This window comes from Neofelis nebulosa, chromosome 4 (genome assembly GCF_028018385.1).
Source record: "Neofelis nebulosa isolate mNeoNeb1 chromosome 4, mNeoNeb1.pri, whole genome shotgun sequence".
Classification (NCBI taxonomy): Eukaryota; Metazoa; Chordata; class Mammalia; order Carnivora; family Felidae; genus Neofelis; species Neofelis nebulosa.
Window position 1 is genome coordinate 143,148,173 of NC_080785.1, and position 26,607 is coordinate 143,174,779.

At 37.0% G+C, this 26,607-nt stretch overlaps 1 long non-coding RNA gene across 1 annotated transcript in view; it reads right to left on the reverse strand.

Annotated features, from left to right (window-relative positions):
• The window catches only part of LOC131509979 (uncharacterized), a 224,790-nt gene that overhangs the window by 132,237 nt on the left and 65,946 nt on the right, over positions 1 to 26,607 (reverse strand). Inside the window, exon 5 of the long non-coding RNA XR_009260840.1 lies at positions 2,588 to 2,664. This is a non-coding gene — a long non-coding RNA (uncharacterized LOC131509979). The remainder of the gene's footprint in view (positions 1 to 2,587; positions 2,665 to 26,607) is intronic.

Here is a 26,607-nt window from a genome sequence, read left to right on the forward strand (position 1 = left end):
ACACCCCTAAGAAGAGCAATGCTTTACATAGACATTAATTGACAAAAAATCCCGGGACATAATGGCCATAATTTGAATAAGTGCATGAACACATAACAGTATTCAGCTATAAGTGTCTGGAGGCAAGAACAGACCAGAACAGAATATACTGTAATACAACATTCACTTAGCCATAGTTGTTAGGGTTATCACCAGTTACCTTAATAAGGAAGAATTCATCAACAATATCAGAACCCACTTGTATATTTAATTGTATATATTTATCAGAATGGGGATTCAAATATATTCAACAAACAACAGTTACCATTAAAGAGAAGTGTCTGAATTGCATGGGCCCTAATTATTTCTCTATGGGTATGTGACATATTGTATATTTTAAAAACTTGGCCACACACATGATGGTGGGGGTGGGGAGAACTAAATCATAAGAGCATCAATAAGCATGTCCAAAACTATCTAGAGCCTTGTAGCATATCTGATAACTGATAGAAAATGTGTAATATATCAACAAAATGTGAAAGCAAATTACACTGTAATCCCTCAGATGTTAAAGTATTTACCTAAGTCATACACATTTACCTAAGTCATATTTTACCCCTTCATATGTCAGGATTATACCTCTCAACTCTGAATTACATAAATTAGTACTATCCCTTCATATCTCTGTAACATTGCCTTCAAATGGTTAAGAGGCATGCAGAGAATAGGGAACAAAAACATTATTGTTGAAGGGCTTTGGATTTAAAAGTCCACAGGGATGCATAAAGATGACACAGAGATCCATTTAATGGGACATTGTAAAATAGTAGGTGGTCCTTCGCCCCTGAAATACTTCACGGAACAGATCATTTTGAAAGAAGAGAAAAAGGCTTTGATATAAACTAATCGCAGGCGTGTATGAGAGAGAAAGAAAATACCTTTAGAAAAGATGTGAGAAGATAAGAAGCAAGAAACCAATCTTCCCAAGACAGAAGTCTGAATCAAAGTTGAGCTGCTTTCCCCCAAACTGACTTGAACTTATTAATGTCTTGAATCTGAACACTGGCACTGGAAATTTAGAAGAGCTCATCGATTTTTAGCACTTGTGCTTGAGGCCAGAATGGAACAAGAACAGAAATAGAGCAGGTATGCTTCTTATATTTTTTTCCACCAATTAAAAATAAACCCAAAGTGTAGAACTACTTTTCTGAACCCTGAATCGCCTCTCAAGTTGGGACCTTTGCCTTCCTTTTACATTTCTCAAGACATTTACATTCTCACCCTACTGCTGTGCGAGGAAGTGTACACACGATCTGGGAAGAACTTGCTCTAAATTGTGAAACTGCATTGGTATTAAGGAAAGGTGGAGCCACTTAAATAATTCATGATAGTTTTTTTTAATGTTTATTTATTTATTTTGAGAGAGAGAGAGAGAGAGAGAGAGAGAGAGAGAGAGTAGGGGAGGGGCAGAGAGAAAAGGAGACACAGAATCCTAAGCAAGCTCCATGCTCTCAGCGCAGAGCCCGTCGCAGGGCTTGATCTCACAAATCATGAGGTCATGACCTGAGCCAAAATCACTCAACCAATTGAGACACCCAGGTGCCCCCATGCTAGTTTTTAATACATTTTTGAAATGTTACCAAAATAATCTTGCACTTATGGGGCGCCTGGGTGGCTCAGTTGAAAAGCATCTGACTTTGGCTCAGGTCATGATCTCACGGTTCATGAATTCGAGCCCCACAATGGATGAGCTCAACCCCTACTTTGGGTGAGCTCTAGCCCTGCTTCAAATGAAGCCTGCTTCTCTCTCTCTCTCCCTCTCTCCGTGCCCCTCTCTTGCACCCTCCCTCTCTCAAAAACAAACCCCAAAAATAATAATAATAATAATAATTCACTTGAAATAGGACAAAATGTACCTGGGAGATTTTAACCTGAAAATCACTTTGTTTATTTTTTCATTTAAACGTTATTTTTATTTTTAGTTGCTATTTTTATGAGTTGTGCTTGAGTCTTAGTTTAAGGAATCCACATTACAAGGGTTTATTTATGAAAAACAGCCGTTCCCTGATCTACTCTCTCCCAATTCTTCTCCTTCCAAAGGCAACCCTTGCTTCTCTTTCAAGTAATTAATTATTTTGGAATTTGCCTCTATATCTCTAAATAACATGTTCGTATTACATAAAAGTAATAGCACCTTTCCTCCTCCTGCTCCTACCACACACTCACACCCTTGTCCATCTCCTCACCATTATTACACGTATACAGGGAAGATCAAACAAAGACCATGGGTTTTGATACTACGACTATGTAAATATCATCCAAAGATGAACTATGAAATGAACTATACTGCTTTTCTACACATCTTTTTGTTTTCTCTGGAGCGAATAATTATGTTACTGCTTAATCATTTACTTAATGTTCTACATATGTATCACTTATTCAAGCCTTAACTCTGTGTCAGTTTTGTAAATCTCCTCTCAACACAGACACATCAGGTTTCTATCAGTTTCCTCCTCCTGATCTCTTGGAACCTTCTGACCTGCACCAATCATAGTGGTGTTCAGCTCTGCCTGATGGGCCTTCAACATTATCCTGGCGACTTTCTTACCCTCTCAGCTCAGTGCATCTTCTGTTTCTGATATCCCTTTTCTTCCTCTTTCTTGGTTTCCTCTGATTTTTTGCTTCCTAAGAAAGGATAGAATACAATAGCTTCCTAAGAAACAGTGCATGAGGTAAACACTTTGGAATCTTCTATGCTTAAAACCACCTTCATTGGACCACCATACTTGATTGATAGTTTCTCTACCACAAAATTTCTAGATTGGAAACATTTTCTTTCATACTTTCAAAGGCGGTGCCTCAATGCCTTCTAGTGACCAGGGCTAGTCATGGTCCTAATTTGGGATCCTTCACATATGACTTGTTTTTTCTGGACATCCATAGGCTCTTGCCTTTTCACAGTGGTCAAATGAATATGGTATTTTCACAGGAACAAATAGCTCAGTGAAGGGAATTGATAATTAATAAATAGTATCCCACTATTTTTATGAATAAAACATATGGCAAAGTACTATTTTTAATTTAATAAGTGGAAATGGTTTATTTATAGAAATATATTTGGCACAATTGGCTATTCATATGGAAGAAAATAATGTCTCTGTATCACATTACTAAAAAATGCATTACAGATAGATAAAGATTGAAACGTAAAATATAAAGAAATATTAAACTTGGAAGAAAATTGGGGAGATGACATGTGAAATAGAGTAGAGGAGACCTTCTTAACCAAGAGAGGAAACTTAACATTAACTAATATGAAAGATATATAGAGGTAGATAGATATATAGATACATATGTTTAACTGTATAAAAATTTAAAACATTTGGATGGCAAAAGATACTATAAAGCAAATAGACAAGTGATAGTCCTAAAGTAAATGGACAAAAGATATTTTAAATAAAGTAAGTAGACAAATGATCTTATAAGTTTACAAGAGAAAAACAACCAAATAGAAAATTCACAAAAGAAATGAAAGAGCAGTCAGATACCAAGAACCCCTCTTCTACCCCGGCAAAACATAGGTAGCTGGCTTTTTATTTTTCAGAGAGGTTAAACGGTTTTGGTTTTTAATGTTTGTTTATTTATTTATTTTTAACATTTTTATTTTTTATTTTTGAAAGACAGAGACAGAGCATGAGTGGGGGATGGGCAGAGAGAGAGGGAGACACAGAATCCAAAGCAGGCTCCAGGCTCTGAACTATCAGCACAGAGACCGATGCAGGGCTCAAACTCACAGACTGCGAGATTGTGACCTGAGCCGAAGTCGGGTATTTACCCAACTGAGCCACCCAGGTGCCAGATGGGGTTTTTAAATAAGGGGACACCAGGCACAGTTGAGAATGTGATAGTGTATGATAGTGAAAAGAGAACAATTCACTGAATGTATACATACTGTACATTAAGACCTCCAACCTCTCACCCATTTAGTTTCCAGAAAATTGACAACTAGAACTTCACTTTTTAGGCAGGAAATTGAAAGGGTCTCCTCTAAAGAATTTGAGCAGGTCAAGAGGAAAGATCTCAGGATATTGACATTATAATTTCCCACAACTGGGGGCGCCTGGATGGCTGAGTCCATTAAGCGTCCAACTCTTGGTTTCAGCTCAGGTCATGATCTCATGGTTTCAGGAGTTCGAGCCCCACATCAGGCTCTATGCTGACAGTGTGGAACCTGCTTGGGATTCTTTCTCTCTCCCTCTCTCTCTGCACCTCCTCTGCTCACACTGTCTCTGTGTCTCTCAAAGATAAATAAATGAATAAACTTAAAAAAAAAAATCTCCCACAACTGAATGGCCCAACTTGATCATCTTACAGTGCAGCTTGCAGAAATCACTAGTTCTCAGGAAAAGGAAATTAAAGCAATGATGTGCAAGGAAGCAGGCTTTCCAGAGCACAAGCAGCTGGAAGCAAAACTCCTGTTTAGAGTCACCTGGTCTATGACTATGTTCTCACCACAGATGAGAATGTAGCCTGTTAACACTATGTGATTCAAGACAAGGGACAGCATAATGCTTATCAACATTCCCTTAAATACAAGTACAAGTTTTTCTGAAAAAGTGATGTCAGCTTTGAGAAAAAGAGAAATATTATATAGCAAAAATGTGCCCCAGTCTACAAGGACCGAACTATACATAGATTGGCAGTTAGGGGCCATGAACAAGCCTTGCTGAGATGTCTGTGGTCATCCCACTTTTTCTACTTACATCTGGAATGGATGGTGTGTGTGTGTGTGTGTGTGTGTGTGTGTGTGTGTGTGTGTTCCTGCCAATCTATAACTGGAATGTTGCAGATTGGGTTAAGAGTGGGAATAGGACAAAAATCCAAATCACCACAGTCAGAGTCCCAAGAGGTACTTAGAATCTGAAGGAGGGAATGTAAGCTAAGTATGTCCTGGATGTAAACTGACGAGTCTAAGGCAGGAGACCACTGGGTCACTGAGGAAAGTGTGACATCAGTGGATTTTTGAACAATGACTTCTATCAAAAACTACTCATATTTGTTGGATAATAAATTTTTTATTGGTCCAAGCAAGACCCTTCTCTTTTTTATTAACTTATTCCCTTTTATCCCCATCCCCCATTCTCATAAGCAACTATTTCTGATATATTTAAAATGTACACGTATTCTTATAAAATGTATATTGTTGCTTTTTAAATACGTATTTTAAATTCACACAAATCTCATTCTGTTTCTAATCTTTTTACTCAGGACTGTATTTTAAAAAAATTTAATATTTATTTTTGAGAGTGAGAGACACAGAGTGCAAGTGGGGGAGGATCAGAGAGAGGGAGACACAGAAACTGAAGCAGGGTCCAGGCTCTGAGCTGTCAGCACAGAGCCTGAGGCAGGGCTCAAACTCACCAACAGTGAGATCAGACCTGAGTTGAAGTTGGATGCTCAACTGACTGAGCCACCCAGGCACTCCACTCTGGACTATATTTTTAAGATCAATTCATGTAAGTTATGTGTATGACTGCCCCATAGGTGCATATAATGAGCATCTACCATATTTTATTTCTTTATTTTATTTGTATATTTAAGTATATATTAATATGCAAACTAATATATTCCTAAGGTAAAGAAGAGTGGTAGTCATTCAAAGGCCATAAAGAAATTGGAGTTCAACACTTATGACTTAGACAGACAAGGTAGTAAGAACAGGGCTCAGAAAAATAATGGGGTTTAAAAAGTAAATATACAATATTATTCCCTGTGCTGTACTTTTCATCTCCATGACTTATTTATTTTATAACTAGAAATCTGTAACTCTTAATCCCCTTCATCTATTTTCCCATCCTCCACCCTCCTCCCCTCTGGCAACCACCACTTTGTTCTCTGTATTTAAGAGTCTATTTGGTTTTTGTTTGTTTTGATTTTTAGATTCCACATATAAGGCGGGCACTGAGTAATGCACAGAATTGTTAAATCACTATGTTGTACACCTGAAACTAATATAAATTGTATGTCATTACACTTTCATAATAAATAAAAATTTTTTAAAGATAAATATAGGTTAAAGACCCCAAACGACTCTATTTGTCTTAAATGACCCCATTATTTCTATTATCTAATAATAGTTTGAAAGTTTATCTAAGTGTCTCTTGTCTTTCAAATATTGAAGGCCTACAACTTTTTTTTAATTAATAGACATTGGTTTTCAGCTTTAGGTTTATAGAAAATTTGAGCAGAAAGTACAGAGTTCTCACATATATCCTCTCTCCACAAGTCTCCCTCTCCACAGTTTCCCCTCTTGCTAACATCTTCAATTAGTGCGGTACACTTCTATAGTTGATGAGCCAGCAATGATATATTGTTAACTAAAATGCATATATGTTATATACTCTATGAGTTTTGATAAATGTATAATGATATGTATCCACCATTCCAGTATCATACAGAATAGTTTCATGGCCCTAAAACACTCTGTTCCACTTATTCATCCTTTCTTTCCTCCCTCCTCCTGAACCACTGGCAACCACTGATCTTTTTACTGTCTCTATAGTTTAGCCCTTTGGCCCATAACTTTATTTCTTTAGTATTCCCCTTGAAAAGAAGTTGGCCTTATTTTCCTTTTTAGGCATTTTGTGTTCCAGTAATGCCTGACATAAGAAACAACTGAGACCTGTACATTAAATTTCTGAATGTTAAAGCTAAGAGACAGAAGGAAAGAAATTGAAACTACAAATTTGAGAGTAACATAGAAATTTCAATACACAGTTTAGTAAGACAATATATATCATGGAATATCAGAGCTAGTGAACAAAGAAAAACTGTAGCTCAAAATTATAGAAAAAATTCACATGAACTATCTATTAATCAACTATCATTTTAAGTAATATAAATAAATGTTAAAATGGACATAGCAACATAAATTCATTAATATTTTGAAAAAAGTAAATATTCTATCACCAAAGTCTTATAGGTCTTTGTCATCATTCTCTAACCCTTGAATAATATGAAACAGTATAATGTGTAGTCCTAGTGCCGAAATTTAATTTCTAGAATCTGATTCTGAAATGGGGGAACTCAAAGTGGGGCTGGCACATCTAAAGGAAAGAAAACAAGATACTTTCAAAACTTCCTGGTGGTATTGACAAGGAGCTAGCTCAATTCAAAGGGCTTTCATTGGCCAAAATGTGATGAGTGTGAATGTGTATCAAAAAGAAACTGTTTATGACTATAGAATGACATTATCTGAGTATGTGAAACGCCATAAACATATACTTGAAACATGAAACATATACTTGTAAGCTCACACTGTGCATCAAGAATTGACATGTCTGTAGACATTTGCCTAAGTGGAAGCATGTAGGCTATTAGGGTAAGTTATTTTGGAATGGCATTGTGGGCTGTACACAGTGAAAAAAATTTTTCATTTCTTTCCTCTACTGTGTAGAGACATTATTATTGGCATCTATGCATCCCACTAAGGTACTTGGAACCAGGAGAAAAATCACGCCAAAGTATGCTATATTGATCCTGCCCATTGTGGCCACTCAACTACCAATGACATTCTGGATTCCCGAGTAACTACATAGGGAACTAACAGTGTGCATGAGTGTGTTGAGAATGATCAGTTTATGCCAATCCATAATTCCCCCCAAAATGCTGCAAGATAGGATATCAAGTTACACACAAAACAGTTTAGGAGAGACATCAAAATGTTAACAGTGATTTTTATCTAAATAGCTGGATTTAACATGAGTTTCACTCTCTTATTTATAAAAACAATATTATAAAAGAAGAGGTTTTGTTTTTAAAATTAAAAAAATTAAACTTCCCATGAGTTTCTTTGAATGCAACAATAATGGAATGTGTTGTTTAAGAGCAGCAGGATTCTGTCCTGATAGTTCTACACAGAAGGGCTAAACTGCTGAAGTTATACAAACAGTGCAAAAGGGAGGGCTTTGAACCCTAGTACCAACAATGTGTGAATGTGGGGCATGTTTTAGCTCCCTTGAACTTCAGTTTCTTCATATGTAAAGTGGAGAAAATACTACCTACTTCATGATTGTTGTGAGAACTGAAGATACATTGATGGCATGGCACATACACATATCTCATAAGCATATATATTATAACTGTCCCAGTCATAAACTATTTCACAGCAGTAAGAAAGGGGAATACAAATACATAGCCACATTTGCTTGAATTTGCATAAAGAAACTCTGGGAGGATAAATATGTGGGAAATAAGTACAGTTTCTTGGCTTGGGGAGAAGAGGGGAAACCGGATGGATGGGAGAAGGTAGAAATGAGACTTTCCACTTTACCTCTTTATACTGTTTTGATTGGTTTTAAAATAAAATTAAATCAACTTCACAATAAATTTAAAAATTTCCCCTCCAAACTCTATCTACCAGGTCTAAATATTTTGCATGATACTTAGTCATTTCTCATGTTTCTGATGATAAATTATCACAGATTCATTTCCACATCCCTGCCTTCAGAAATAGGAATCTGTGAACCTCAGTGATTGCCAGTTAGCACTGCAAAACAAAATATGGTTCAGCTTCTTCACATCAGACTCCCAACTTCCTAGTAAAAGCCTGCTCCGTGTTCTGTGCAGCAAGAAAATTCTTGTGCATCAGAAAATCATAGATAGGTTGATTTTAGGTAACCACATAATTTGTTACTATTTCGGATTCTTCCTTTTTTTTATGAATTCTGAGGAAAATATATTTGGCCAACTAGATTTCTTTGGGAATACCAAATGTCCTGGCCCAGAATAAACAACAGTTGACTACAGTATCTAATACTAATTTCAATATCTGCTAATGCCAATTATTCTACTGCCTTGCTAAGAAGTTCTAATGTTGAGAAAGTCCAGAGTAGAAAATGGGATCATAATGCTTTGATGCATTACAGTAGGAAGGCTATTAATTTTTTTCACAGATGATTTGTTTCTCCTGGGTGGGCAGAAAATAGAGTGTAGGTAAGGGTGCTATTAGTTTACATTCAGTGTTGGTGTTAAAACTTTCTCTCTGCTCAAGGAATCTAGAGAGATAATTACTACTTGTAATAAATTCTTCATATTCAAAATTTGACATATTACAAGGTTTGCTAATAACAATATTCATGCAGACCCTAAATCCTTCTGATTTATTTTCTCTATTGGGGGAAAGTTTCTTTAAAAAGATTTGAGAATCTGGTTGAACTGCATAACTCTGATGATTTTTTTTCAGCTCAGATAATTCAGGAAATGAAAATGTAAGCTATTCATGCCTAAAATGAAGATGTACTATAATTGGAGATCCAGAAAAAGCATTAACCTAGTTTAAAACACATGTCCTTTATTAGGGGAGGAGCACGAACTTTTAAAACATAGCTTAAAGTTCTGTTTTCACTATTTCTGCCTTCATTTTCAGAAATGCCCATACCAAAATTTGATGATTTTATGCCAACATAGACAAGGAAACAGAGAGATTGAACAATCTCAGGGATTTTTCTCCTGTACCTTTAATTCTAGGTAGAGTGCCCTGCTTGGTAGTGGGACAAAATGTAGCCTGACTGAAGTGACAGGTCTAAGCTCTAAGGAATCAATCCTGAAACTCAAGCCTTTAATTTCCAGTTGCACTTAATTAAAATGAAAGGGATATATGGCATAGAAATCATTGTCACATCTGTAAGCACACTAGTCTTCCCCTTTAGGAAAAGGCAACATTTTTCTTCCAGAGCGCTTGTACAATCTCCCTTAGTTTAGAAAAATAGAATCCCAGTTGATGTTCCAGTTGGAATGCTGAACAAGAATACATTAACCTTGAGTATGTGGAACCTAAAAGAAGACAATATCCAAATGTATTTTCTCGTTTCTTAACTTTCCACATGGATGCCAATGGCTTCCAGATGTACAGTTCTCACTCATATTTTTGCCTTTGATAAAAGCCATTTGTACATTCACCTGAACCCCAAGCCCACTATCTTGTTCCCACTTCAGAGCATTGTACAGTTTTTTTCTTCTGATTGGACCACTCTTTCTTGGATCAGCACATGTCACCTTCCATGTCATTCAGATTTCAATTTAAAAAGAAGCCTTCCCTTCACATCATCTTACCCTATATTATCCTCATATGACACTTTCAGTGTCTGAAATTCTCATTTATGTTAATTATATGCTGATTTCTGTTTCTTTCCAGCTAGAATCTTAGTTCATTGAAGGCTAGGATATCTGTCTTGTTTACCTCTATCTACATGGTCCATTACAAACAAATAAATGACTGTAAACTACTTAACAAAAGAATTACAGTCCTCTATCCTCAGAAATGGTATTCTAGTAGGTAACCAAAAGTTATTCAGTCTCAAATACTCTACCACTATCCTCAAATGTGACCAAACAAAACTAATCACTTAATTCCAGTTTAAAGCCAAAAGAAATACTTACTAAACACTAATTCCCTACACCCAGATTCAAAGTATTTAAGAAAGTGAAAGACTCAAAAATTGTTTTGACACTATGTGACCTTATTTTGCTAACTGAATATCATAAAATCTGAATGTATGTGCATAATAAATTGTGCAAGGAAGCCATAAGTCATAGTATCAAAGTTTGAATCCATACTTGAATAAGGTTATAAGGAGGGGGATATTTTAACTCGTTCAGAGTACTAATATGTACATTAATAATGTAACTATTACTGGGATACATGGCTGATTCAGTTGGAAGAGCGAGTGGCTCTTGATCTTGTGTTCATGAGTTCGAGCCCCATGTTGGGTATAGCGATTGCTTAAATAAATAGACAAATCCTTAAAAAAAATATTGTAACTATTATTACTAATTTTATAAATAATTAGTTGTAAAATTTTTAGAAAAAATTAAAATATCTTTAAGAAGACTCTTGTACCAGGGCACATGGGTGGCTCAATAGGTTGAATGTCTAACTTTGGCTCAGGTCATGATCTTGCAGTATAGAGTGTCAGGCTCTATACTGACAGTGTGGAGCCTGCCTCAGATTCTCTCTCTCTCTCTCTCTCTCTCTCTCTCTCTCTGCCCCTCCCCTGTTCACTCTCTGTCTCTGTCTCTCTCTCTCAAGACTAAACATTAAAATAATAATAATAATAAAAGACTTGTACCAAAAATGTGTCTTCAAGATATGAAACATGAGTTTGTTATATTGTCAGGAAAAATGACAAAGAGGAAAATAACTAATAGAAACACAGAAGAACCCAACCAAAAACGTTAAATTTACTTTTTAGCTATTTAGTCATATTAGGTATATAAGTCTATGAGGTGTTAAGTATAGCCGGGGCAAGATAAAAAGGGATATATGGCATAGAGTTCAACAAAGCAGTTGAAAATCAACAATTACATGTGGTTAAACTTTGACATACGAAGATTTCCTAAATGCCAAACATTGCAATGGCAATGGCGTATCCTCTCAGTTAAAGCACCCAAGGAGGCTCTGAGTGTTATCCCTACTTTCCAATTGAAGAAACATAGACTTAGAGAGACTAATGAACCTCTCCAAAGTCAAAGAGTGAGCAGTATTACAGCAAGAATTCCAACCTGTATCTTTCCATCTCCACAGCCCATTCTGTTTCTACGTTACCCTACACTATGTAAGTATGTGCTTTTTTATTAATTACCAACATCTTTGCCTGAAAGTTCCTATTTTCATTGTGGGCTGGATCTCCATGGTTGGATACTTAAAACTTAGCATTATAATTAATCATTTTTATGTTGTCATTAACAAATAAAATAGGAAAAGGGAAGTGCCTCTTGAGATAGAACAGTAACCAAGCCATTTCTCAGACCAATATTTATGTTCCCATAAGGCCAAGGGTAAGCTTTGTTTTCATCTTGAAAAGTTTTTTTCTGCTACTAATTTGGAGGATGCATAGAAAGCAAGTGTACAGGCTAAGTTAAATTGTGAAAAGCAAGATACAATGAGAAATAATGTACTTAGATTCAGATGAATCATTCAGGCTTTGGGACTAATGTACAGCAAATTGAGCTCAGTCCAGAGAAAATGTAGAGAAAATGAGTTTAGGAGCAAATAATGGGATGCGGAAATACATTTTAAATGGAACAATGCTTCAGTTTAATAGTTAAGAAACTATTTTAAGAACCAAGGCAAAAAAATTCTCGTAAAATTGACTAGTCTCTATGCAGGCATAGCAGAACAAACTGATACGGTAGATAAGGTGATGGTTGTATTGCTAGAAGCTTATAAGTCAAATAAAAAAATGATATTGACAATGTTTTGATATGGTGAAGGGGATTAAAAATGTCATTCAATAGAGATTTTCCTACCTTTCCACAAACATTTTCAAATATTATCAGAAGATTAAGTGCTCTCTAAAACATGAGTGAGTAAGACAAGACAAGTCTGAATCTTGACTCTACCTTTATTAGCTTTGTGATGAAAGGAAGACACCAATTTCTCTAAGCTTCCTGATCAACTAAAATAGAGTTAATTGCCACCTCACAAAGTGGTTAGGAATAAATAAGATGGTGCATGTGAGAGGAGTTTGTGATCTGTAAAGCATTATAAAAGTGAAAGTTTAAATGTTAATAATAATAATAATAGAAATTAAAATGAAAGGTGATATCCTACAGGAAGTGTTATTACCTTACTTAGTGAAAATTAAAATACATGTGTTTATAAATGCATAAAGAAGTTAGATAATATTAGAACCATAACTAGTGACTTGCAAGGCTATCTATGATATTAAGTAAAAGAAACAACTTGCATACAGCATGATTTTATTTCAATAACAAGCAATAAATATGCTTAAATGCTTGGATATATTTGTTTGGAGGAGAAAGTTGTGGAAGGAGTCATTTCAGGCTGTGAGGGGAATGAAGGAGTTGTTCAACTTTCATATAAAGCACACACGCACACACACACATAGCTGTATCATGTGCTTTCTTAACCACAAGTCCATATTATATTTGTAATGTGAGAAACAAAGGGGATTTTTAAAAATAATACTAGTAACATAAACCCTTAAAAGCAATATTAATAATATCCAAAAAGATTACCAAATTATGTAGCAGTATCCAAATTTATAGAATCACATGTCTTGTTACCAGTTATTCTAGCTGATTACTCAACATGCTTCAAGTCAACTTTGAACTACCATCACAAACCACAAAGTAGGGCAGCTTCACTGCCCACCAAAATCATCCCTGTAACATCAAAGTAAAGGGCATACCATGGGATCTGAAGCTAGCCTGAGGGCTCAGGGGCTTTGTGGCATCTGAAACTCTGATGGAGTGTGGGTCACAGGGAGTGGGAGAGGGAGCACTTGTTAAGGACCTTAATGCATACCATGAAGCTCTTCAAATTTGGGAGCCTTCAGGCTACCCAAGAGCTCCATCTACCTAGATGATATAGGGGAGCCAGTATATTGTATTGGTTTGCTGAGTTTCAAGCCATTTCAGGTGTATCTTCCACCTACAGTTAGTATGGGAAAAGTAGTGGCCATGTTTTCTGTTTCTTTTCAATGCATTTAGAAAAGGCTCAGAAAGGGGCGCTTGGGTGGCTCAGTTGGTTAAGCATCCAACTGTTGGTTTCGGCTCAGGTCATGATCTCATGGTTCGTGGGTTCAAGCTCCACATCAGGCTCTGTGCTGATGGCATGGAGCCTGCTTGGGATTCTGTCTCCCTCTCTCTCTGCCCCTCCCCTGCTTGCTCTCTATCTATCTCTGTCTCAAAAATAAATAAATAAACATTAGAAAAGGCTCAGAAAGCATAGAAACTCTATAAAGGAATATGACCAGATATACAAAACAAGCATTTTATGTTGAAAGGCTCCAAGTCAGAGAAAGCCTAATGAGAATCAAGAAATGAATTTTAAAGAAATGTGTAGCACTCTGCTTCTCTTTTCTAATCCTTTGTTTTTTGTTTTATCAAAGTCTGCTTCTGTGGAGAGAAATTATGATGTTTGCCAGAGCAGATGTTTATGTGACAAATCAGAGAAGGCGTTGGAGATGTTTAGGAGGGGAAGTGAAAATCTTCGTGAGCAAGGCAGTATTTGTCATTCTTTGGTGACTTCTCCAAAGTGTTAATAAGTTTTCCCCAGGTGTTTGGAGTAGTTCCCTATCCCTTACCCCTGCTCAGAGAGGGAGACTTCCCACAGAAGGAACACTTACTCAATTGCTGTATATAAAGACTAAAATGTTGTCATTTCATTAAAAATGTTTTCATTTCCTCCGGAAACACTTCTTTGAATTCAGGGACCTCTTTGTTCTCACCGAGGGATCCTAAGGTGTTTCACTTTAGTGGCCATTTGAGAATGGAACCTATTGTGGGTCCTTGGTTTTCCCAGCTGACCCTGTCGTACCTTCAAAACAGCATCCAAACCACAGAGGTACATCTTTGAAAGAGGCCAAAGGCTTTGAGACGGATATTCTTCTATCTAAATTGAGAGATGAGATGGGGCGCCTGGGTGGCTTAGTTGGTTAAGAGTCAGACTTCAGCTCAGGTCATGGATCTCGAGGTCTGTGGGTTCGAGCCCTGCATCAGACTCTGTGCTGACAGCTCAGAGCCTGAAGCCTGCTTTGGATTCTGTGTGTCCCTCTCTCTCTGCCCCTCCCCAGCTTGCACTCTGTCTTTCTCAAAAATAAATAAACATTAAAAAATTTTTTTTAATTGAGAGATGAGCTGGTACAGAGAGGAGTGCTCTTCTAATCTATTCAAACAAATGATACGGAAGGGAGCCAGTGTTAAGCAAATGAAGGCTGCCTCTCGCCAGGGGATTGCTCTAGCTGTGTAGCAGGTAGGCTCAGAGGGAAAAGCTCTGGCTCCTCCACAGAAAGGCATCAGCCCAGCAATGTTCCTTTGAACATGAAATGTTGTCTGTTGGCTCTGCAGAATACATTGGACTCTGTTCTAGCAATATTTACTGGGCCTAGTCAGCCTGGGTTCCAGCTTGGGAACACTTGAACAGACACATTTAAAGCCAGTCTTTCTTTGCGCCTTCAAGGTACAAGAACAGCGACAGTAATTCACAGGACTGTATTCAGAAAACCTAAACGTTACATGAAAGAGAATGTTTGAAGGGAAGAAATTCTCCAAAGGTGGGCAAAGAAAAGAAAAGAAAAGAAGGTGGTGGTGGAGTTGCCGTTTCATGGAGTTGAAGAGTTCTGGGCCTAACTGGGTTTCTCAATAGTATCCAGTACTGGAAATGCTGGCTCCCCAGGGTCTTCTGCTCTTTGTTTCTTATGAGATGTTAAGGAAGATTAGCATCTCCTCACAGACTTAGGGGCAGAGGAAAAAAAAAAAAGAAGTTCTAATAGAAAGTTGGAAGTGAACAAAATGTTTTAACAAACATTGAAATATGGACAGATATTCTATTTAAAGTGTGGTCATCCTTTTATTGGTTTGTTTTATAAAAATATGCTAAGAAAATTAGATTTAAAGAAGCTTTCTGAATCTCAAAGAATGAGCTTTTATAGAAATCCAAAGGAGCTTTAGCAAACCTTAAGATTTGTCAAAAGATGATGAAATGCAACTAGATGAGTTTGGAGAGGTGACAAGTTCAAATATTGAAGCAGTAATGAGCTTGAGAGCACGCCAGGAGATGAAAGAGATTTTTTGGCACTTTGGGGGAAAAACAACTACCTTTCTTGGTACATAACATGTAGCACCTTTTTTATATAGTTTACAAAAGAAAAAGTTATTCACTTCCTAAAGTAAAGCTTGCTATAAAGCCTCATTGGCTGTCTCTTTGAAAAACATCAATCACATCAAGAGAAATGGGTACAAATTCTTAGCCATGGTATAACTTTAAAATTCCATTTTCAGAAAAAAAAATCTAGATAATTAGGCTTTCATGAATACATATTTAGACAATTTAGACAAGCCACTTTTATTTTGCAAAAGTTAAGTTTGAATGCAGCAAGATGTTAAGCTTTGAACAGTGTCACTGACACATTTTTCAATGATGGACCGCACTTGGAAGAATGAAAGCTTGAATTCAGCTCAGTGTCTGGTTTGCCCTTTGTATGAGAATGAGTTCCTGAGAACCCCACTGCAAGGGTGTGGAGAGAGAGCTCCTGGAGAGTGGGACAGGGCCTGAAACCTTATGTTGTAGTTACTTTTGCTATCAAGTTAACAGTGTTGTTATCAGTGCAACTATAATTTTAAATGGACCTTTCAGACTAACAAATAGCAGCTTCTAAAAATAAATTGGTTTTCTTCCCATCTATTAAGTAAAACTATGTGTCATTGTTAACTTAATTTCTTTTATATACATTACAAAAAAAAAAAAAACTTACAAAGACAAGTGCCCAAGCCATTTTTATTGAATGTGCAGATAACTTGATTGTCCTTGCCTCACTAAATTTCTTTGCTGTGTTGGAACTGTGATTACTTTCTGGGAACCTAGAAAGCACTTTTTTTAGTAAAGATGTGTTTCTGGGGAAGTGGCTGTGAGAGGTTTACCATGGAATAAATGGACTTCAAAGAACTCTGGTAGACCACTTGTGACAGACTCAGGTTCTCTGTCCCCTGCACCCTTTCTTTCCTACTTAGCCTCCCTCTTGGTGAAGGGAGGTTGTTTTTTTTTTTGGGTTTTTTGTTGTTTTGGTTTTTGTTTGTTTTTTTTTTTTTGACACAGTTACATCAGAGTTGTGCTATGAGGGCTGTGCTCTTAACACCAGAGAGGCTGGTTTTATATAACAGATTCCATTCCAAGGAATCTGAAAAGTTTAAGCCAAATCCCACGGAGGGCGGTGAGGTGCCACCAACTCTGATTCCTCATCACCTTCCAGAATAGACCCAGGAACATTGGTTTCCCCAGCTCTGACCAATGGGGAGGGTAGAGGAGTAAAAGAAGGGAGGAAGGGGGAGATCACTAGGGAGAAAAGGGGCCTAGAGTCAGGCTAAAAGAGCATAATGAGAACAGAATTAAAAATTTGGCATCATACTCTGGACTCTCAGAATGCTTGCAGTCAGCTACTAGTAAGATTGTATTTTTTCTGGCAATGGACTGTACATGCATACCTCCTCAGACATTACAGAGTGTAATAGAGGGTTACATGCAGATTATAAAATAAACTGCTAAATGTTCAGAAAATAAAATCTATTTTACACATGGCAGTATTCTCTAATGCAATGTGGACTTTTGAGGATTATTTAAATTAACAGTAACAGCAAGATGGCTTCAAACCCTTCTTACCTCTAAAAGAAACTGGGCCCCAATTGTCCATTTATTAAGAATAAGCTTAAATGGGTAAGACAAAATGATGAAAGTAGTAATCAAAGTTAGAAAGCCAGATGAAGTTAGCTATCAGATACTGATTTTCATTGTCCCTACATACTGTAGAAGACCTTGTGTAGAGACAGGGACTTTTTATACAGCATTTATGTGACTTGAGACTGCTTTTATGCAGACTGCATTATGACTGTATTGTGTATTATGCTGTGTTAGCTGCTCTTTCAGCATGATTCATAAAATCAGGAGAGAGTGGGCTCTTCCGAATTCTAATTATTGTAACTATTTCAATCATATGGAAAGAACGGGAAATGACACACAGCGATTCTCTTATTATTTGATCCTCAAACAAACACAGGTATTTGCTATATCCCACTAAGTGGTCAGGCATGCAAGGAACTTGAGCAATATCATTCTTTCATCCATCTGGCTTGGCACAGTCATCTTGAATGATACCAAGATGAAAGCAACTTCCTGACCCACAGGATGTTATGACTCAGCCCAACGGGTTTATCCTGCAGGCTGTAGTAATGGCATTTTACACTGTGCTTCTGCCAGATATATGACATCCTAGATACCTTGTGGATATCTTTTCCTTCAGGTTTAAGGTAAAATGCCACTTCCTCAAAAACGCACTCCTGATGTGAGTAGAGTTTCCAGACACTCAACCCTTCCTCATTATTGTCTCTTACTGCACCCTATTTTTGCCATACTTCTAACACAGTGTAATTAGATATTTATTTTTCCACTTACATAGCAGCAAGCACAATAGATATCTGTTGAGAGAGGGATATCTGTCATCAATGGTGGTTCCAGAAGGCCCTCCTCATGAGGCTCCCCAAGGCCTGGATATGAGCTCCAAAGAGCCCCCTCCCTCTCACCTTTCCCCCTCTGAGCCTGACCAGAACTTTATGTGAAGCTGTGCTAAAAACCAAAATGTCATAATTCTGTCTAGAACTTATGAAGTGGATAATTCAACAAGCAGATCTACTGAACAAAGTACATTAACAGACAGCTCACACTAGACTTAAAAAAATACTAATAAATGAACATGAAGATGTATACATCAGGAAACATCAAATAAATGCTAATGAAAACATACTTGATACTCTTCTTACACACACACACAATGTGCTTAAAAAACATAACAATTAATTGTTAATGAATTCTAGTTTGAGATCAAACATAAACCTTCATCCACTGAAACCTGTTTATACTCTTTGGGAAAACACAACATAGAGGGACAGAGGGAGCAAAAGATGATTTTAGTACCTTTGACCCACTCCTTCAAATTTCTACTAAAGAGGTAATTCAAGGAGTGCTTGGGTGGCTCAGGGGTTTGGTGGCCACCTCTTGATTTTGGCTCAGGTTATGTTCTCACAGTGTGTGAGATCAAGCCCCATGTCAGGCACTCCACTAATGGCACCGAGCCCACTTGGGATTCTCTCTCTCTCTCTCTCTCTCTCTCTCTCTCTCTCTCTGCCTGCCCCCTGCTCTTGTGCACTTGCTCGCTCTCTCTCTCTCTCTCTCTCTCAAAATAAATAAACACTTAAAAAAGAGAGAGATAATTCCAAAGAAATCTGAAAGTGAATATGCATAAAACATTACTTCAGTATTTTGTATCATTGCAAACATTTAGGAAACATCTAACTGTCCGATACTTAAAGAATGGTTATGGTACAAAAAAAAAGTGATAGAAAGCAGACATCAAAGATTCTGCAAATGAAACAAATACTAAGGAAGGAATTTATTACAAGCAGAATACAAAATAATATGTGTATCATTCATTCATTCATTAAAAAATACTTATAAACACGTTATTAGCCAGGCTTTATTCTAAGAACTGAGAATATATCCACAGACAAAACAATCTCTGCCTCAAGCATCTATTCTAATTGGTAGACACAGACAACTAACCACTAAGAAATAAAATTGATGATGGATGGCTTTTCCATCAATGACAATAGCTCATTACAGTCAACCTCCAGATGTATGTCTATAAAGCAAGCAAAGTAAAATAATTTTGTTCCTAAAATAGAAATCTTTTAAAATTTCAATGTTTGTCTTCCAAATTAAGCAAGTCTAGGTTACTAATGATTCTAAATGTGTCCACTGTAAGAAAGTACAAACTCAAGGAAATTCTATTTCTTAAAAAAAAAAGATGAAAAGGATAAAATTAATTCTAAGAGCAAGCACACTTGACTTCATCTATGGGGTCTAATCTACCTCTTCCTTTTTTTCTTGCTTGTAACTTTATCTGGTTTCAATAAAACTACATATTTTTGCACAGCTGAAATTTCCAGAAACTATATATAAAGTAGGTCAATCATTACACTTATTTGGCATGCATACCTGTTTTGGGTCTCTCTCTTTCTTATGGGAAGGTAAGCCCCATGGTGGCCAAGACCTGGAATGTCTCATTGGCCACCATATCCCCAGCATCTAGTATAGTGCCTGGCAAAAACCATAGTGTCATTCTGGAGTCTCTTTCTCTTACATCTGATATGGGCTCTAACTAAAAAATACCTCTAGAACACAGCCACTTCATACTACATCCTTGTTGGGAGACAATTCTCCATGTTTGTTTTTTTTTAACATTTTTGCTTATTTTACAAGGGAAGGCCCTGGTAGCTCTTGTTCTAGACTATATTTCCAAGGAGGTTTGGATATCAAAAAGCCTTGGAAGATAGTATTCCCTCTGGAACAGAGGGCACATTTGTTTTTGTCAATATTAATAAAGAGAGCAGAGGTTAGGCAAGTTTGCTTTTCGTCCATTATAAAAGATTGGGATTTCCTAAACTTAGGGTCCCTCAGCCGTAACACAAACCCACTGTATACAGTGTCCACTTGAGCCACTCTATATCCCCCCATGAGACAGGGTGGACAAAAGAGATGAAACAAATATGAAGCACGGGCTGACTACTATGTCATGAGAAATAAAGTCCTTTGTCTCTGATCCATAAAACTCATATTTTCTGCCAGCATGCAAGAAATTGGCTAACTTGATAGCTTGCAGATAAGCAGTAGGATAAAATCTCAGGCCCTGACAGTTCTTGACAGCCCCCCACTCCTATTCTGGCACAAGTGACGATCATCTCTCACTGCAGTAGCCTCCAAAGGGTCTCCTGCCTCAACTCTGATCCCCCTACAGACTTTTCTGCACATGGCAGCTGCAATGATCCTTTGAAAACTAAGTCAAATAAAGCAACTCCTCTGCTTAAAACCCTCCAGTGGTTTCCTGTCTTGATAATGCCCTACAAAGTTCAAAGTCTCTGGCTCCCTACTATCTTCCTTTATCTCATTTTGTTCCACTCCACTCACTGTTCCATAGCTATAGTCACGCTGGTGTCCTTCCTGTTCCTCTAGGCATGCTTTCATCTCAAGCCCATTATACTTACTGTCTCCTCTGCCTGAAATGCTCTTCTGCAGAGTTGGGATCCTTCCCTCAACTCCTTCAGGCTTCTGTTCAAACACTGCTTTCTCAGTCAGGCCTTTCCTGATCATCCTATTCAAAATTGCAACCCCTCTCTATTCTGCCTCCTTAGCCCCTTTATCTGCCTTATTTGTCTCTAAAGCACTTTTCAGCTTCTAATACAACTCCTGCCACTCATTTTTGTTTATATCTCCTCACACTAGAATGTAAGGTCCATGAGGGCAGGGTCTTTGCTGTGTTCATTTCAAAATCCTTAATCTAAAACAATTTCTGGTACATAGTCAGTACTTAATAAGTTATTGTTAAATGACTAAGAATAGACTTCCAATCAGGCCAGACTCAATTTCTTATTACTAACTATACCACTTCAAACAAGTTGCATAGTTTCTCTGAGACATACTTCCTGTCCATAAAAAGAGAATCATCTTCTTCATATGATTGTTGAGTGGACTGGACAAGGTACACATGAAAAGCACCTACTGAGTATTTAATTAATGACATTTCTCCTTAATAAGATCTCAATGAAATTTATATTAAATGTATACATTTTAGTATCACCAGGGAAAACTTGATATATTTTATATATCACTAAGCATATCTTTTCATTGTTATATTCTCAGCATACAACCCGGTTTATCAAAAACACTAGTAATTAAATAAGGGTGTGCTGGTTTGCTTGTTTTTTCTCATTATAAAAATAATATAACATTAAAAAAATTGGAAAACATAGAGAAGAAAAATATCACCTATATTCCTACCATAGTAATATGACTGTCATTACTATTTTATTGTATTTTCTTCTAGAATTTTTTCTGGTGACTATTTTTAATTGAAATTCCATTGTGCATTCATTTTTATATCATGTTTTTGTTCACTTATTTTTTATACAAACATCTTTCCATACAGCTATGTTGTCTTTCCAATCATTAGTTTTTGAGAATTGCATCATTTTGTCAAGTAGATGTATTATAGTTTATGTGAGCATTTTCTCATTATTGTATATTTAAATAAATTCCTGCTGTTCACTTCGATAAATCTTAAAGGATTAAAAAGAAAAAGAAAGAATCTACTTTTTTTCTCTCTCTCCCTTCTAAACTAAAGCATGTCTGACCCTTTTGGGGGAAAAGGAACTGAATTCCTCTACTCTGCATTTGCAAGAGAACACTTCTGAATAATTCATGGTTACATAAAGATGGAAAAGATATACATCATCTAGCTGATTATTAACATAATACAGCCAAATGAAACATTATCCTAAAAAGTCATTTAATTGCAGCTGTGGAAATCAGACTTTGAACATTTTAGAAAGAAGTCATATTTGAGATGTAAATAAATACATTTCAAAATTATTTTAAGGCATTGCCTAGTGCAAATTCTTTGCTGTAAATGGTGGTTATTGGTTTTTTTCCCATAAAAATGGAAAATCAGTCCTTCCAATTTACTAAGTTAGTGAACAATCTGGAGAATATTGTAGTAAACTCCTAAAATATCTATAAATAAAAGGTAACATAAAATCTCCTAGATTTTGCATATTAATGTTGGTTTCTTCACTTTTTAGTTAAGGTTACATGACTCAAATGGTGATATGAAAACTACACTAATTACTTCAATCACTGATAATGTTTGATTATATCATTTCTAAAAGAAAGGTATGCTTCTTAGATCTTTTCCAAAAATGGAAACTAGAAACAAGGATGAGAAGGTAAGTATAAAAACATCTATTTCACATAGGGCCAAGCAAAGTAAAAGGAAAATGGAAGGATGCTACACTGCTAGCAGACTCTTTACAGGATATTGAATGCTCCTAAGATTCAAAACCTCAGAAGACCTGAGTTCAAATGTTTTCCCTTCAGTCCCCTTTGCCTCAGCCTGTTTCAGTCTATGCCAGCTGTACTCTAAGTCTCACTGTAGGGATGCATACCGAATTTCCTTTCTTGGTTTGTTCCCTTGTTTTTGTTAAAGAGCACCCTCCAGTTACTTCTTAAGAAGGTAAATGTTTTCAGTACTCTTATATCTGAAAATATCTTCATTCTACCATTTATCCTACTTGATAAATCTCTTAATTGATTAAGAAACTGGGCACATACTCTTAACATTCTGAAGGCATTGCTACACTAATTTTTAGCATCCATTTTTGGATTTGAGAAGGACCTGAGGGAAGACATCTGGCCGTCAGATTTCTGAGATCAGAGTGGGGAGGAGGTACTGAGAGTCTCATTGTTCAGTAAGTTGACTCAACCCCTGTTGCAGTCCTTGCCTTGTGCTTCACTCACTCTGCTTAATGCTGATGGCAAGCCTCCTCCAGTTTGCATCCTCCAGAGAATCAGCCTGTTGCTCCTGCCAGGGTCCAACCACTTATGTTCCCTCTCTATCCTTACACATCTCTCTCCCCCACTCTCTGCAGTACTTGATGCTTCCAAGAGCTGAGACTCCAGGGGCTGTCCAGGAGCCACTGGCATACTTCTAGTCTAATCAGTCTTCATCTGCTTTCTGTCTTCCAAAAATGTTTGTTTCATCTACTCCTATCTCCTCTCTGTGCTCTCTGTCCTTGTGAAATAAAAACTGTGTTTTATTCCGTTATTGTCTTTTTCTAAAAAGTGTTGAAGGGAGAAAGCTTATTTATTCTCCAGATGATGGCATGTTCCTTCCTTTCTGAGGCCTCCTTGATTCCCCCAGTGTACTGTCCCATTGCTCCCTCTTAAGTTCTCAGGGTGCTGGAAACAGATCTCTAGTAGCTACTTCCTGTTCTCTGTTGTCCTCTTCTTCTACAAACACTATAGGTTTATACTCTGTATCATAAAGTTGAGTACTTGATCACAACCACCTTGATTCCTCCATTATTTCATGTATCTGTAGGCATCTCAGTGTGGGGACAAAGACTAACATTGTTTATGCCGCCCAACAATGCCTGAATAGGGTATCTCAGACTTCAGTGTGCCTAAAGATCACTTAGAGAACTTGTTTAAAATGAAGATTCTGAGACTTCACCTAAGAGAAACTGAACATGACTTCAGCATGGTCCTGAGATCTGGATATCCAATAGGCACACCCACATAATTCTGATGCAGGTAGTTTGAAACCACACCATGAGCTATATTGTCTAAGGACATGCCTGAGCACTTGTTTGGTAAAAAAATGACTGATTTGTTTTTCCCTATTTTGTCCTTCTCAAGTTTAGAATCTTGGTTTCCCTTACTATGTCAATATGAATCTGACTTTCACGAATTTATCTGTCTTTTCTTTAGACTTTTAGTTTTCTCCCTTTAATAGCTTAGTATTACAAATTTCATAAGTTTATAGTTAGCCGTACAAAGTACAGTTCTATGTTATTCTGTTGCCCTTGATTTATTTCTTATAAGGTTCACAGATATTCTAGTTACAAAATTCTGGATATGGCAAATGTTTCAGTCAGCTAAGGCTGTCATAAGAAAACACCATAGATTAGGTGGCTTAAACAATAGAACTTTATTTCCTCATAGTTCTGGAGGTTGCAAGTTCAAGATCAGGGTGCAAGCATGGTTGGGATACGATGAAAACCTTCTTCCAAGCTTGCAGACTTCCTGGCCTGCTGCCTTCTCACTGTGTGCTCACATGACCTTTCCTCAGTATGTGCATGTAGAGAACATGAGAGATGGAGAGAGATCTCTTTGTCTTTTTATAAGGCTACCACCCTATCCTTATGACCTCATTTAACCTTAATTACCTCCTAAAAGTCCTTCCAAATACAGTCACATCAAAGGTTAGGGCTTCAACATATGAATCCTGCAGGGCGACAATTCAGTCCATAACAGCAAAACTAACACACAATACTCAGGTACAACTACAGTTACACATAAACATGTACACCCAGGACTTGGCACAACATGTTGAATGTTACAGGTGTTTAGCAAGCATTTGTTTGATGAGTGAAATAACAAAACATCTAGAAAACAAATCTACAAAAGTAGCTAAGAAAAGAAGAATATGTGATGTACTTTGCTTTACACAGCCAAGGTATGAAGATGTAAAAAAAAAACATACTGACATATTTGACACACAAAAGAATTCCCTAAGACTTTCTTTGGGCATATGAATCTTTTTAAAATTCCATTTATATTTTTTTTTCTGAAAAAAATAATAATAAGCAAATTGAGGTATGTCTAAATGGATAATACATTTAGATGAAGTTTGGGTGGTTTATTTACAAAGGTTTCATGATGATGTTATTTTCAACACTTTGGAGAAGAAAGAAGTGGAGATTCAAGAACTGGAAATTAAATACTTCCACTACATTTCACTGGCCAAAGACAAGTCCTGTATAATTCTCCCTTGTATAGGGCAAAGTGAACTGGTCAATGAATAGTAGTAAATCCTGCCACAGTGTCTATAGCTTTTTCTGTATTCTCAAGGTATCTGTTGAAACATTTTATTTTTACTTATTTGAGTGTTAACAGTTCCTGACGACCACACAGAAAATGAAAGCAAGAGGTGGCTTAGAGGTCTACAGCTGCTGGTAGATGGGCAGCAATTTCTTTTCCACACCTCTCTTTGGCATCTGAGTGGATCTGAAGAGACAATTTTGGTCTTTGAGGCTTCAGAATTGATTGAAAGTGAAATAATCAGGGTCTCTTGCTTCGCCTGAAAAAGCCAGAACCTGAAAAGGGCCCCCAAGGGGAAGAGTAGCAGTTAAATGCTCTGAGCTCTAGAGGCAAGAAATGCTGGATCTTACAAATCTGCTGAAAGCTTTCCTCAACAGTTTTATCTTCCTTGCCTCCTCAGAGAACTGAGCAGCGAATTCAATGAACAGAGACAGATATCCAATGCAGCTGTCTAGCACGCCACTTACAAGAAAGAGACACTCATCTTTCTGACGATAGTGTTCTCAGGGCTCACAAAGCAGGAGAACTTTCTCCTCTTCCTCTCGGAAGGGATGGTGAAGTAGGAAAATCAACACTCCCTTCACAATGAGCTTCACCTCTTGGGGAACTTCAGGGTGGGAGCTGTAACCTTCCGTTCTGCTTTAGACTCAGAACTTCATTGGCATTGCCTCAGAAACAATCAACAAGTACCTCTACTACCAAGTCTAACACCCATTGTTCTATGTGACACTCCCAGCTGACACTGAAACAGAACCTGAGTAACATAATTTCTAACTGAATAGCTTCACATTATTGGGGATAAGTGTGGGTTACCGGATAAAAGGAAAGAAAAGTGACCTAACTGTGCTCCTTTGGGACCGTAACAAAGTCTGAAGCCATTTTATTTAGTTTGACTAAGGGAAGGGCCTTGACAGTAATCTAGTCAGAAGAGATTATAGATAAATGAATGTCACCAGACAATGACTATGGACAGAGCTTAACCATGTGTGACCAATATTGAATCCCATTTGCAGCACAGGCCTGGTGAGTGTTTCACTACAGTACACCCTCTCTAACCAATCTCCACTCAAGCAGTTTACCAGATTAACCAACGATCTACAGCGTCATTGTGAAATATCCCAGCTGATACTACAGCACACTATAACCTTATAACTGGTAGGCTATTCTTTTGTACATCCATGTACTTTTTCAATTCCCACCAACTTGAGTTGTATATTTACCAAGAGTTAAGTGTATTTGTCCCCAAACTTGCTAATATCAGTTATAGTTGTTGTTTTACTTATAACATTTAATTACATATCATGTAAATTAATGAAATATAAATGTGAGAAGAAAGGGTTGCTTCTACAAAAACCAGGCTAAATGCCTTGGAAAGATTCAAATAAAAGTGTATTGTAGAAGAGATCAAGGTAAAATACTAAAGGAAAAAATAAAAGAAATTCAGAAGAGTTTTGTCTCATTGCTTTGCAATTGACTTTACTTAGTTTCACAGTAACTGAAAATGGGCATTCTTATAATAATGTTGTGACTTAAGCAAGATAGATTCAGAACTGCAAATAGCTATGCCTTACTTAAAGAGAAGTACTTGGCCTTATATTAAAAGATTTTAAAATAATGCA